The sequence below is a fragment of the Nycticebus coucang genome, chromosome 22 (assembly GCF_027406575.1).
Source record: "Nycticebus coucang isolate mNycCou1 chromosome 22, mNycCou1.pri, whole genome shotgun sequence".
Taxonomy (NCBI): domain Eukaryota; kingdom Metazoa; phylum Chordata; class Mammalia; order Primates; family Lorisidae; genus Nycticebus; species Nycticebus coucang.
Genome location: NC_069801.1, coordinates 57120800 through 57133698, shown reverse-complemented (window position 1 = coordinate 57133698; position 12899 = coordinate 57120800). Strand labels below are relative to the sequence as shown.

At 43.4% G+C, this 12899-nt stretch overlaps 1 long non-coding RNA gene and 1 other non-coding gene across 4 annotated transcripts in view; one reads left to right on the top strand and one right to left on the bottom strand.

The window, feature by feature from the left end:
• LOC128575250 (uncharacterized) overlaps positions 1-12413 on the bottom strand; it is a 42257-nt gene extending 29844 nt beyond the window's left edge. The window contains exons 1-2 of one of the 3 annotated variants that reach the window (XR_008376959.1): positions 12228-12413; positions 12003-12110 (exon numbers count right to left, since the gene is read on the bottom strand). This is a non-coding gene — a long non-coding RNA (uncharacterized LOC128575250). The other 2 variants (XR_008376960.1, XR_008376958.1) reach the window with 2 other exon arrangements.
• On the top strand, positions 10050-10156 carry LOC128575634 (U6 spliceosomal RNA). Its single transcript, XR_008377061.1, has one exon. It is a non-coding gene; the product is annotated as a U6 spliceosomal RNA (small nuclear RNA).
• Positions 12414-12899: the final 486 nt, after the last annotated feature.

The window sequence follows — 12899 nt, the reverse complement described above, 5'->3', positions numbered from 1 at the left end:
TACAATTCAACCTACAGCAGCAAATAGATAAATATATGTGTGTGAAAGTGTGCAAGAAAAGGAATAAATGTCTCTTCTTGAGGGAATCAGTGGAAGCCTCCCGGAGAAAGACACTTGGACTCACTTGCAGAATGCTGGATTAGATTTTCCCAGTGAGTGAAGGGAAATGACCTTCCCAGGAAAAGGAAGGGCAGATGGAAGGCTCATAGAATAATCTCTCTTCTACCTGACAATTTTTAAGATTTCCTGTCCCCTCCCACCAACACTTAAATGTCCTCGGTTGGATATACTGGCTCCCTTCCTTCTCCAAAAACCAGGATTTTATATACTCCCCTTATTATGGGTACTGTCCTCCAGAAAGTATTTAACACGGGACTCCCCAGAGCTAAGAGCAGCCCCAGCTGAGTGAGACTTGGCCAGTCATGGTCCTAAGAGTGGAAATATAAATCCTCTATCTGAGGAGGAGAGACTGCCAACTACTGAAAGCGGTGGGCATTGCCTTGTGTTCTTCCAGTTTCTCTGGGAATAACACACATGCAAAAACAGGAATAAATGTCTCTTCTTGAGGGAATCAGTGGAAGCCTCCCTGGGAGAGACACTCCAAAAGATGAGAACTCCAAAAGATGAGAACTTTAGTGGAAGCCTCCCGGGGAGAGACACTCCAAAAGATGAGAACTTTAGTGGAAGCCTCCCGGGGAGAGACACTCCAAAAGATGAGAACTTTAGTGGAAGCCTCCCGGGGAGAGACACTCCAAAAGATGAGAACTTTCGGGGATCCCAAAACTTTTGAGAAAGATGGGTTTCCTGTATGGTATACCGTGTTGTTTTCAAAATAACTAATGTTCAAATTTCACGTCCTCTCCCTAGGGCAGTGGTTTGCAACTTTCCTAATGCCGTGACCCTTTAATATAGTTCCTCATGTTGTGGTGACCCCAACCATAAAATTATTTTCATACACCAGTATTTGTATGGGGTGTACGTGACCCACCTGATTTTAGGCAACCCCTGTGAAAGGGTCATTTGACCCCCAAGGGGGTCATGACCCACAGGTTGAGAACTGCTGCCCTAGGGGATGGTATCTTTCCACCTCACTGATGTCAGACTTGGCTTGTGACTGTGACTGTGACTTCCCTGCCAGGGAGAGAATTAAGTCCACCATGCTGAGCCCAATCACTTACCTTTGTAAATAAACTTGGGGAGAAGTAACATGCCACTCCTAATAATAGCTCTAAGAACATTGTGGGGTTGTCTCGTATTCTCTTTTCCTTCTAGCACAAGCCAGCAATCTCTGTGATCATAGTCCAGAACCCAAAGTACAAACAGCACAGGCAACACAGAAGTCAACATCAGGCATGTTGTCATGAGTATAGAAACAAAGCATTGGAGGTGAACAAGAAATACACCAAGAAACCGAGATTGTGGCAAATCTTGGCTTAGCTTACTGATACACCCAGGCAAGTGAGAGGAAAGGGACACATTTCCAGCAAGAAGCTTTTAAACACTGCAGTCTAAACTTGCATATCTGGAATGTTCTGGTCTTCTTTCTCCCAGTCATTGATGGGGTCTTTATTTCTTCCAAAATATTGGGAGGGATAGCTGTACACCAAAATGTGTTCTCCCTCAAGGAAAGTCGTTGGGGGTGGTTGAAGGTAAATAATAGCCATGCAGAATGGTCTTCATTTTCCAGCCCTCCTTGCAAGGAAGCATGGCTTTCTGGCTAGTTGTCATCAGTGGACTGGGAACTGAACTATCTTACATTCCTTGGAGGCCAGGTATCTAAAGAAGCAGTAGGGTCTTCTCCACTATCTCTTTATCCTTCTGCCACGCTCTTAACAACAAAACCACTCTGCTCTTACTTACTTTCAGATACTTACAGGTACTTTCCAGAGCATGTCCTCTGTTCCCTGCCCTTCCAGACAGATGTTCCACATTCAAGTAAGTTTTGAAAACAATATAGGCTATATCCCTTCTTCCTTGGTGAGTCCCAATGCCCAGAGCATATTGTGATTAAAACAAAATCAAATAAAAAATCCTCTTACCTTTAGTAATCCAAATTTATTTGTCCAAATTACTTTTTATTTCAAATAACATTTTAGCATCCCTCAGAACTCATGTTCTATATAAGGCATGGTGGTAAATGCTGTCCCAGATAACAGTTCAGGACCTTAAGTCTTCCAAGCCAGCTACCACACTTGATTCAACAAGTACCTATAAAGCATAAATGATGTCCAAGGCCCTGTGATGGCAAAACATTAGGACCCTCAATAGAGTCAAGCTTATAGGGGATATCAAATAAATATTGTTTGGAGACATTTTTTTAAATGCATTCTAACTACATGGTTGCCATTACCCACTAATTAAGACCAACTCTAGCTTGGCTAACATCTTGCTAGAAACAAGCATCTCATTGAATTCCTTTGTCTCTCCACTTCCCCCTTCTGCCTTTGCCACTGTCTCCTCATCTTTATTTCAGCCACATGGACAACTCCTAAAGATATTAGGCACGTTCATGTTGGTTTTTTTTTTTTTTTTTGGTGCCTTTTTACATGCGATTTTCTTTTTTACAATAACTTCTTAACAGTTGAATTTCTTTTTAACCTGAAAAATTTAAATGAGATGTCCCTTGCCATACAAAATTTTCCACATCTCAAACTCTGACCTACAACTTTCATTTTTAACTTTGTATTTTTGTAACACTGAAAAAACAGCCCATCCCAATGAAGTCATAGTCACTATTCCCACCAGGGCTGACCTTGGTTAAAAATACTTCTTACTTCTTACTCAGCCATGGCACTGCCCGCCCTCTTCTTCAGCATGTCGGAAAGAAAGTGAAGGAGAAGAAACGTGGGTAGGAGAGGTTTTCTGCTCTTTGAGGAGCCAGGAGTAAGGGGAGAAACAGGAGGAGTTATAGTGAGATGGATTTTGTTCCAACCTGAGAAAGGACATCCACACAGCCAGAACTAATGAACAAGGAGGGGGCTGCTTTATAAGGCTAGCAGCTTCCTCCCCTTAGAAGCAGTCATGATGGATGAGAATATGTCCATAATGGGAGAGATTAGTGGTTCCTTTAAAGTATCAGATACTATGAAAGACAGAATATTTTGGTTTATGAAGGATCTGAGAAGTTTCCGGGTCTTGGCCTCATTAACTCAACCCCCAGACTGGCTTCCTTTTCTCTCCACTTTTATAACCACCATCACACTTGTAATTGCCAACATCTTTACCAGCTGACTTGAGATCCAGAAGGCCCAGTCTGAGTAGACCCCTACTGTTTCTCAGATGGACCCAGAACAAATCCCTGTGCATGGTAGGAGCTTCCAGAGCCTGAGATCCAACCTACACTCTGCCTCTGGAAGGAGAATTTGGGGCTCATTATTCTCCCCACCTCCTGTAGGCATTGATGTCTAACCAGATGAACTGTGAGGCCAATGTGTCCCAGTCAAGCCGTACTGTCTGGACTATGTTCCCAAGTGTGACCTCTGTCCTCAGGACAAAATGCAAGACTGGCCACAGTTGGGATGGGACACAAGGAGAATGGTGTCCATTTGTGAAGAGGATGCTGAGACTCAGAGAAGTTCTGTGACTTTGCTAAAGGCACTGAAGGAGCTGGGGACAAAGATGAGGCCCTGCCTTCCTTCTGCATAGTTCCTGGTAGCCATTCCTTGCTCAACCTGCCTGTCGATTTGCATTCTATCCTGTTATCCAGCTTCCAGCAGCAATTTCAAGAGCCAGGCTGGCAAGGGTACAAGAAACTTTGTCCCTGCACAGCATGTAGTTTGGGATTCAGTTCCTTCTGCATCTTGCCAAGGTTCGCTGAACCTAGGGGAGGGGAGGAAACTCTCAATATTGAACACAAGCTGTGGGCCAGGCTCTGTGATCTCACCTAAGGCTTGTGACAGCCCTCTAAGATGAGAATTGTTTCTGCTTTGTGAAGGAAGAGGTGAGACTTAGCAAATGAGTAACACAGCCATGACTTTAACACAGATCTTCCCAGCTCCAATGTCTATGAGGACATCTCCCACCCCCAGCCCCAGGCTACCTGGAGGGACCAGTAATGGCCTGGTCACAGCTTCCTCTGGAGCTTCTACTTACCCTGGGCCTCTTGCTCTTCATTTTATTCTATCAATATTTGCTGAGCACCTACTATATGCCTGGCCTCAGTGAATAGTTTGAGAGGATTTTCAAGAGTATGTCCAGATTTGTTGGTAATGCTCTTACGCATAAATGCCAGTTAGACTGCCTTCCAATACTGACCCTCATCTGGGACTGGTCTGCTGGTAGCTTCTGGTACGTAGAAGGTCAGAAAATACATGCCCACTGGTGTCTACCTCTCTCCTGGCTCATCTCTCTCTCTCTGAGAATGCCACTCATCCACCGCTATGGATTCTCATAGTCCTCTCTGGGATCCCAGTCAGGAGGCTTTTGTCATCCTCATCCATCCATCCATCCGCTGGTCAGTTCCACAAACACAAACATCTTGCTGTGCTTGGTGCCATGCTGCAGCGCCGGGCACATGGAGTGAGTGAGGCAGAGCTCACAGTGTGCTAGCAAGGGCAGACATGAAAGCTGTTGGCTACATCATGTCAAGTGCTATATGTGAGGAAAACCAGCAAAACCAGGGGTGCTCAGCCACCCTCAGGGGCACATAGCTCGGCCTGGCTGTTGTCAGAGAAGACTTCCTAAAGTTTTTATGACTGAGCCACACGCTGGTAGAGGAGAAGTGATTGTCAGGGCATGGGGGGTGGTCATGGATATTTGGGTGGCAGGTAGAACAGCAAGAAGACAATGGCTCTGAAGCATGCACCCATGCCCTGTTCTGGGAATCACCAACTATGGTTACACGCATGCACGATATTCCAAGCAAAAGCAAAGACAAAGCTAGAGAAGGTGGGATGAGGTCTTGAGGACCTTGCACACCCTTCTAAGACTCCGGCCAGAGGGCAAAAGAGTATGACATAATCAGTTTGGGGAAGCAGGTCAGAGACTCAAACATGGAGGCAGGAACATCTGTTGTGTGTACATCTTACTCGTGTAGCTTGGCTCAGTCATTTACTATTGCTGAATTTCAGCTTCTTCCTTGGTAATGTTGCCTTAAAGTACCTACTTTACAGGGTCATGATAAGGGTTGGCTGTGAGATATGGAGAGCATCACCGTGGCTAACACTGACTGGTCTTGATCGTGTTAGCTATGTATTTTATAATGTTTATGTTCTATAATAATCCAGTCATAAAGACAAAAGAACTTGCAATGAGAACGGCTTTTCTTAGGAAGGGCATGAAGGATAACGCCATCAGCAGAACAGCTTCAAGGCAGTTATTGACACACATGGGTAAATAATTTATGTGTTTGGACCATTTTTTAAAAGCCCCATTATTATTCCTCCTCCCCGCCTCACAATGACTCTGGTAGTCATACTGCATTAGTTAATTTCATGGTCCTGTTGTGAATACTATGATATTTCATCCTCCTAATTCAAAATATTCATTCCAAGTGGTTCCAACTTCACAAATAAATAATTCCTGTTGGAAAATGGAGTTTTTCCATCTGCCTGGCCCATTTTCCATCTGTTCCTGCAAGCTCATGGCAGGGCGGAGATGGGTCATGAGGCCCCGTTGATTAGTCCTGATTTAAGAAGAAATGGCTTTCTCCCAGATGGATTGTACATTAGTGATAAAGATTAGTTTCCACTGTTATTGGTTATAAGACAGTTTTAAAGACATGGAAGTGGATCTGAAAGTACATGCTAGATAGAAGAAAGACGTAAGAGTCACGATGACTTAGAGCTCACCATAAGAGTGACATCTTTCTAGGCACTAAACACACCATACATAAATCATTTCATAACTGCAGAAACCCAACAGGTACATGTGATTATGTATATCTGACAGGTGAGGGAAGCATGGATCAGAGCAGCTTAAAACCTTACCGAAGGCCAATAGTTTGTAAATAGGGCAGATTCCAAACCCACATTCTCTCCACAATGCCAGAGATCCAAAAAAGCACTGGGTTCTTTGAGTGGAAAGTATACCCAAAGAATTGTGATTTCTGTTTCTTTCAATAATTGAGCAATATGATAATAGATAATCCATGAAATAAGGGTGATCCATTTTCAAGTCCTTCTGATGACTGGAACTGGATGGAGGAAGAGAGCCACTTCTTGATAATCAGAGATCAGAGACCGAGCCCTATCTTAGAGCAGTGGTCTGAAAATTGGGAAACCTGGACCCGTGTTCTAGAATGCCCGAGTTATTTCTTAATAGTAAAAACAAATAACTGTCTGGGTCTTGGCTTCCTCAACTAGAAACCTTTTCTGTAAACCTCATGAGGTCTGGAAAAGCATCCCGGTGAGGAATGTCCGAGAGTATAGAGTGAAGTACAGTTTGTCAGTGATACCGTCCGGTGCAACTGTTAGATGACGCTTTTATTTCTGTGTCTTCCTGCAACAACATAAGGAGTTTGTAGCAGAGGATATATCTTAGCAATGCTTCCTTTACTGAGAAAGTCTGGCAACAACAACAATTAGCTGAACTAAAACAGTGTGCTTGGTGATGTTAACTGATTTAATTCATCAGAGCCCATGGACCAGTGCCAGCCTGTGACCCACACATAGAGTCCTGCAATCTAGACCCCCTTGAGGAAAGCAGGCAGCGTGACTAGTGAAGCCAGAATACCTGGGAGTGCAGTCTCAGCTCACTGCTTATGAGCTTTGTGTGACCTTGATCAAGTTACTAAATCTCAGATTCCTCCTCTATAAAATAGGATTAACAATGCCAAAATGATAGAGTGGTTATGAAGATGAAATAGAATGGATGTGAATGCTTAGAATGCTTCAGGCTTAATAGACAGTCAAAATGTCATTTATTATTATTATTACCACCACAACCACCATCAGTTTAAAGCATCTGTCCTTCTGGTCTACCACAGCATGTGCCTCTCCACCATGAGAGGTGAATCTTGGTTGTCACAACTCAGGAAGGTTGTGTCACTGCCATTCAGTAACAAGAGGCCAGGATGTTTCTAACCATCCTACAACAGGCAGGACATCCTTCCCACAATACAGAATTATCCGATTAAAATATCCGTAGTACAGAGGTTGAGAACTGTGTATCAGAGTCATTCTTTGAGATTAAGTGAGATCCCCAGCCAGCAGATCAAGATTTAATAACAGATAGCAGGCTTACTTAAACTTGTGGTTTCATAGAATATCAGCCCTAAAAGAGACCTTTGATGTCATATGCTCTAAACATCTGTTTTAAGGAAGCCTCAAAGGGGCAAGGAGCTGCCTTCTCCCTCTCCCATTCATGGGTGAAAATGACCTTCCTGTTTCTTTTGTCTTTCAATCTTGCCTCCTAAAAGCACACTTCCCCAGTTTAGTTAAAAGAGATCCAAGGTCAAAGTCGTCAGCCCACCAAATGAGAGAGCCACAATTGCATCCCTGTTTCTGGGTACAGTGGCTGAGACTAATGAAGAGGTGCGGTCGGTGAAGCCCAGAGCACCTATAGTGCGGAAACCAAGTGTCGACATCCGACCAATCATCCCACAGAGTCTAGCACAGAGGAAGGGGCAGTGCAGTAGATAATATAGCAGTAAAAAGGACCGGGCTTGATGTCAAAATATTTGAAACTGTGTCCCGCTCTCTGACACTTTCCCCATGTGACTGGCCAATCACATGAAGCATAGAACCCTAGAACATTAGCCCCGAAGTCTTCAGGCCTGAAGTGAACAATGTTCATTCTCTCTCAATCTCAAAGTCTCCCCTTTTATCTCTCTCTACACTGATAAGGACCATAAAATGTGTTTACCTCATAGAACTATTTCTAAGATCAAATAGCACCAACAATAAAAATGCACGTTGTTATTTACAGTTGAAAGTACAGACTTGGAAACCCCACGGCCGTAGTTCAAATGCTAACTCTGCCAGTGACTAGGTGTGTGATCTTCAGGGAGACATTTAACCTCATTTTGCCTCAGTTTCCTCATCTTTGAAACAGGTATAGTAATATCATACCCACCTCATACTGCTATTGTGAGAATTGAATGAGTTAATACACATAAAATGCATTGGAATAGTGCCTGGCTAGTAGCAAGTTTTACAGAGTGTTAGCTCTCATTGTAACTAACCTTCATTTTCCCTTCTAGTTCTTTCTAGAAAACTCAAGAAACTACTCAAATGCATTTTCCGTAAGTAAATTGTGGAACCACAGAGCAGCCAACAAGAAGTGGACCAGCTTCTGCCACACTCAGTGACAAGTCACCTTAAAAAAAAAAATCTTTATTTTAGGATTAGGAGGCAACAGCTCCCTCTGCTGCTCAGAATTGAAACAGCACTATTACCCCCACTGACGGCTTCATTAATATTCTGTCCTCACTGTCCTGCCAATCCTCCTGAAAATGTGCTTCCCAGACTGATGAAATTGCTTCTATGTACTAACATCATCAGTGAGGCATTTTCCTAAGCAGCTGACTCATAACTTTTCTTCTTCTTCTTCTTTTTTTTTTTTTTTGCAGTCAAAAGGATTCACCCTTCTAGGTTCCAGTCAGGAACTGAATATCTGCCTGTTCTCCAGTTCCCATTAGGGAGCAATGTTCTGGAGCCCCCATAACTGAAGAAGTCATTCTCCCCACCTGGAAAGAAGTAGTGGAATTGGAGCATTATAACAAATTGTTCCCATCCACCAATCAGTTTGTAATGTGGCTGTTTCCAAGGTAAACTCATTTGTTTTGTTGAACAGATGGCAAAAAGAAAAAAAAAAATCAAGTTCTGTCTTTGCTTTTCTAACTCCCTTTGGAAAATTCTATCCCAGATTCAAACGTGGGCAAATAGGCCTTTTACTAGGACAGGCCCCAAGGCCTAAGTACAATGGACTATCCCTATTTGCTCAGAAAGGCCAGAATTCATTGAAAACCTACTATGTAAGACTTTCTATAAGTACTATAGCATTCCATCCTCACAATAGCCATGTAAGCTGAAACTTACCATGTCCAGTTACAGATGCAGGAACAGAGGCTCTGAGAGATTCGAGAACATGGGCCCAAGGCCCACGACTGTTGAGGGCCAGAACTACAGATCTCAGCTTGACTCTTGCTGACTCCAAAGCTCTAGCTCTCTACATTATACTTCATTGTCTCCCAGGGACTCAAAGTCACTCTGGGAAAACTACGGCCTGCGAATTAGAGAGCCAGCATAAGAACTGATACCTCCATGTATGGTTTGGAGAAAAGAACATCCGCAATTCTCCTATTGGCAGGGAGGGTGGGCCTTCTCCAAGAAGGACCCTTAGTCACTGGGAAGGACTCTGGGTCATCTGCGCCTGATAGAGTCTCCTGGCAAATTCTACCAACACTTAAGGAAGAAGTAATACCAATGCTACACAAACTCTTCCAGAACACAGAAGAAGGGACATGAACCAGTTCATACTTTAGCCAGATGGCAAAACTAGAGATATTACAAATAAAATATTCCATACACCAACATCTCTTGTAAAAAATATAGACTCAAAAATCCTTAACATAATACTAGCAAACCAAATTCCATGATACATAGGACGTAATAATACCAAGTGAAGTCTATCCTGGGAAGGTGAGGCTGATTCCGCATTCAAAAACCATTCAGTGCAATTCACTGTATCAGTGCGCTAAAGAAGAAAAATTGCCTGAAAAGACAGAAATGATGGGGTCCAGCCCTGGTATTCTCCATACGAGAAGCCCAAAGACCAGAAGAGAGAAGAGACATCCCCACTGTCACAAATTACTGACACATCTGTACTTAGAATCCAGCTCTCTAGACAGAGCTGTGTGGGGCTCTCGCCCACGCTGGGAGCCAGGGAAGTGTGTAAGCGTAAAGGAGGCCTCACAGCCCTCACATGAGCAGAACTGAGGAGAGAGTGGGAACCAGTTGACTCTAGTCCACACTGTGCCGGAAAATATCTGAGGTTCACTGACACACAGGTAGCATTAAGGGAGCATTAGATTGGTGGAAAGGGATTAGATACCCCCTGCAATATTCCAAAAGAGGTGCAAGTTCTAACTGTTGGAAATGGGACATAAGGTGCTCGTTTGGGCAGCACATATACTAAAATGGGAACGATTCAGAGAAGATTAGCATGGCCTCTGCACAAGGACAACACACAAATTCATGAAGCGTTCCATATTTTTTTGATTCTCATTGGATAAAAGATTTGAATTTAAGACATGAAACAATAAAAATTCTAGAAGAAAGTGTAGGGAAAACACTTGAAGATATTGGCCTAGGAAAAACTTTATGAAGAAGACTCCCCCATCCCCACCCCACCCCCAGCAACTGAAGCAACACCAAAAATATATTACTGGGATTTTATCAAGCTACAAAGCTTTTGCATGGCTAAGGGTACCACAAACAAAGTAAACAGTCTTCAGAATGGGGGGAGATTTCTGCATGTTATGAATCTGACAAAGACCTGATAACTAGAATCTACAGAGAACTCAAACTATAAGAAAAGTGCAAATAACCCTCTATATAAATGGGCAAGAGATTTGAGCAGAAACTTCTCTGAAGATGACAGATGAATGGCCAACAAGCATATGAAAAAATGCTCATCATCTTTAATTATCAGAGAAATGCAAATCAAAACCACTCTAAGATATCATCCAACCCCAGCAAGATTAGCCCACATCACAAAGTCACAAAACATTAGATGCTGACATGGATGTGGAGAGAAGAGAACACTTCTACACTGCTGGTAGGACTGCAAACTAATACAGCCCTTTTGGAGAGAGGCATGGAGAATGCTCAAATATCTAAATGTAGACCTTCCATTTGACCCTGCAATCCCATTACTAGGTATCTACCCAGAAGAACAAAAATCATTTTACCACAAAGTCATTTGCACCAGAATGTTTACTGTGGCTCAACTCATAATTGCCAAGTTGCAGAAGTAACCTAAGTACCCATCAACCCATGAATGGATCAACAAACTGTGGTATACATATACCATGGACCACTACTGAGGCATTAAAAAGATGGAGACTTTACATCTTTTACATTTACCTGGATGGAGTTGAAATACATTCTTCTTAGTCAAGTATCACAAGAATGGAAAAATAAATATCCAATGTGCTCCATACTAATATGAAATCAATACATAAACAATTACATGCTCATTAGAACAATAAAACGCTAATATAGTCTGGTTCAGGGGTAGAGGGAAGTGGTGGGGGATGATTGGCAGAAGGAGGGAGAAGATGAGGCGGGGTCTCACCTCATGTGCACATTGTGAGGGTGTATAACGCGCCCCCTGAGTGAGAGGTGCTTTTACGAATGGAACTTACCCTGGAAGTGAGAACAATGTAACCTAAAATGTAAACCCTCATATTAATTTGAAATAAAAAATAAATTTAAAAATATTTAATATTGGATTGTAATATTTTTACACTTATACTAATAACAGCTACAGAGCTGTAATGGTTCTCAGTGTTGACATAAAGCTTCTTTTCTTAAAAAAAAAGTGACATAATAAATGTATGTCTTAATTTGAGAAATATGAGCCACAGTTACATTTCCTTTGAAAGAAAGCTTTTCAAACTTAGAGACTTTCTATCAAGACAGGGGAAACAGGCTACCAACACTTGGGAGTAACTATAACAACTGGGACCCCTCAATCCCCCATCTCCAGCCAGCTGAAGCTCACCCCTCCAACTTCTCAAATGTTTGCTGTCTTCAGTCCCCTCCAGCACGCCACTTGGTGCCCATCACCTTACCTCTTGAGTAATTTGGTGTCACGGTCACACTCACGAAACTTTCTTTACTCCTAGTTTCACTATTAAAAAATGCCAAAACCATAGGGCCTCTTCTCTTCTCTGGGCAAATTTTCCATAGGTCTGCCCCAGAAACAAATCATCTCCAAACAACACACACACACACACACACACACACACATTTCTCCCTTCTCTGCCTCTTCCTTTTCGTGGTTCGAGGAGCCTGGGGAGTTCTGTCACATCCCTATGTCTCCAGCCCAATAGTCACCTGCAAAGTAGCTTCATTCCCTGCACCTTCAAAGTGAAGTGGAAGTTAAAGCCTCTCTCTTCTGCCTCCCGTAGTCCGCTTCACTTCTTGGCTCATATTGTTTTCGAGCTTTATGGTTGGAAAGGTATTCAAATATTTAATTCTCTCAATCATTATATTTCACATCCCCAGTTGACACACAGGAAACTGGAGCCCAGCAAGGTGGGGTAAGGTTCCTCCACTCACCAGTTGTACGTGACAGACGCCAGGAACCTGGACAGTGGCACCAACTGAAGGAGGGCAGTCTCCGTGGTGGCATCAGATCAGGACAACATATAAATAGTGACTTCATTGTAGCAGTATTTAATGCGTTCCCACTGTGCTCCATGCACCGAGCTACCTACTTTCTCTTAGCATCTCAGCGAATCCAGGCAGCCGCCCTGGAGAGGAGGTGTGATTGTTCACTGAAACTGGGCAGGCTCATTTCACGTGGCCAATGTAAAGCACAACCAGTAAGAGGCAAAATCAGGGCATGAACTTGAGACCAAGGCCAAAGCCTGGGCTCATAATCACCGTGCTTGGCTACACCTGAGGGAGTCCAAACTCTGAAATAGACACGCACAGCACATTGGGGGTTCTGGTGTGGTGAGCACAGGGGTGGGGGGAAGCAGTACATGACTGACCATTGGTCACTGTGCTTGGGAAGGGCGCAGCAGAGAAGATTGGGCCTCAGTTGAGGGGCATCTTGATCGATGGACAGAATTTGAAAGGGTAGAACTCAATGGGAGAAGCCTGCCATGTTTCTGGACAGAGGCAAAGCCACAAGCAGAGGCTGAGGTAGGAGAGGGGCTCTGCGTACAGATAGTAGCAATACCTTCTGGAGGGAGGACTGGAGCACGTAGTATTGGACCCCGTTGG